Below are 2,439 nucleotides of genomic sequence, written 5' to 3'. Positions count from 1 at the left end.
CTGTACCAAACATTGCTCAAAGTGCTGGAGACACAGCAGTGAATAAAATGAAGACCCTGCCTGTGAAGCTTTTTATTTGAGGGAAAACAGACAATAAACAAATATGCAAGAACATTTAAGTTATTTCAGTATAACAGCCAGTGCAAAGGCCTAAGGCAGAAAGGTGCTGACAGATCCCAGGGACAGGGCAGGGGCCAGTGAGGCTGGAGCAGAGTGAGCAATAGGAAGAGGAAGTCAGAAAGGAAGCAAGAAGCCATGTGGTCTCTTAGGCCATCCCAAAGACTGGGTTTTACTTTGAATGAGGTGGGCCATCATTACAGGGTTTGAGCAGAGGGAGTGTCCTGATCTGATTTACGTCTTAAAAGTCCTCTCCTATTCAGAGACTAGATTGTAGGGAACCCAGGGAGGAGGATGCACATTAAGGTCCTACTGGATTAATCCAGGTGAAGACAATGGTGGCTCAGACCAAGATAGTGGGGAGGAGGTGGTGAGAGGTGGCTATAATTTCGAAGGTAAAGCTAATAAGATTTCGAAGGTAAAGCTAATAATAGGATAGAATCAATGATGACACAAGTTTTTTGGCCCGAGCAGCAGAAAGTATGGAGTTGCCTTTTACTGATATGGAGAGACTTTAGGAGGAGGTTTGCTGGAGAGGGAATCAGGAGCTGAATTTTAGATCCGTCAGTTAGAAACCCAAGTAGAGAAATATGTAGCCAGAAGTTAAACACATGAAGTTCAGGAGGGGGTTATCAGAAGGAGACATAAACTGAGAGAGATTAGCATGAACTTGATATTAAAGCCAGGAGACTAGATGAGAACCTATGGAATGAATGGAAACTGGAGAGAAAAGAGGTCAAAGGCAGAGCCAAGAGGTCAGGTTGATGTGAAAAAAATGGCAAAGGAGACTAAGAAGTTGCAGCCAGCGAGGGGAGAGGAGAAATCAGAGTGCAGAGTCCAAGAATCCTGGGAGAGAAAGTGCTTCCTAAAAGAGGGAGTGATGATCCATGCCAAGTGCTGCTGATGGCTCAAGTTCAGTGAGGATGAAGCTGCTCAGCTTTAATAGCAATCAGAAAAATGCAAATAAAGACCACAGGGAGATACTATTTTACATCATTCGACTGGTAATAATTATGAAGCTTGTGAAGACTATATGTGGGAAGAGGCTTTATTTAGATATAGCAACAGGTTCTCTTGTATAAGGCTAACAGAAGTGTAAGTTGGTAGAACCACTCTGGAAAACAGTTTAGCGTATGTTTTTTATGACGTTACAAGATGAAGTTATACAACCCAGAGATTTCTCTCCTAGGTTTCTATCTACCCAACAGAAATGCTTGCGTGGAACTCCCAGGAGATGTGTAAATCATGTTCTTAACAGTACTGTTTATTATTGCAAAGAAATGGAACAGCCTGAGAGCTCATGGCAGTAGAATGGATAAATTGTTTTCTTTGCATGATGAAATACTACATAGCAGTGAACATGAATAAATCTGAGTCATACTTTTAAAAATATACGTCAGATCATGTACTCTTCTGCTCAAACCTCCCAGTAGCTTTCCATCTCTCTTCAAGTGAAAAACAGTCTTTACAAAGGCCTGCACACTCTCTGCCCAGTCTGGCCCCCACTACCTCTCTGTCCTCATCATTTCCCTTTGGCTCAGGACAAGCAAGCACCCTCCTTTACTTCCTGTTTCTTCTACATGGAGAGTTTGTCCCCAGATACAGACAAGCACATTTCTCACCGCTTTTCAAATGCTGTCCTATCAGTGAGAATTTTCCATCTAGCCCTCCTCATTACATTCTATAGTCTTTAGCCTGCTTTCTTTATTTTTATAGCCCCTACCACCCCCAATTTATCTCCCTCCATGAGAATATAAGCTCTTGGAGGGCAGGACAGTGTCTGCTTTGTTCCAGTGCCTGACGATATGCCCAGCGATAGAGCCACCTCCAGGGTGTGTGAGGCCCCTGTCTAGATATGAACAATTTCGGTCACACAAAATCAGCCTGTCGGCATCATTCTGGGAACTCAATCTCCCATGATCTCACACCAGCCAGCAGGAGCCAAAATGTACAGAGGCCTTCCTAAGCCTCAGTGAGAGCTGGGCTGGGAGATGGGTGGGGGAATCAGGTGAGCCCCACTCCTCTTAGAGTCCGGAAGCTATAGAGAGCAGGGCTCGGGCTCTCTGCTTCCTGGACCTTGACCTAAACAGGTAGGTCTTATGCTAGGTTATTACCATATTTTATCTTTCCTTGTCTTCTCAGTAGCTCTCATGACAGAGGTGTTATGATGCCCATTTTTACAAAAGAAGAAATTAAGTCTCAACGAGGTTAAGTAATTTGCCCAAATCCACACAGCAAATGATGGAGTCAGGGTTTAAGTCATGTCTACTCACCTCCAAAGCCCACAGCACTAGCCTCCTCTATCACATACATCTCAGGAAC

This window comes from Pteropus vampyrus, unplaced genomic scaffold (assembly GCF_000151845.1).
Source record: "Pteropus vampyrus isolate Shadow unplaced genomic scaffold, Pvam_2.0 Scaffold116, whole genome shotgun sequence".
Classification (NCBI taxonomy): domain Eukaryota; kingdom Metazoa; phylum Chordata; class Mammalia; order Chiroptera; family Pteropodidae; genus Pteropus; species Pteropus vampyrus.
Note: the sequence above shows the minus strand (reverse complement) of the source record.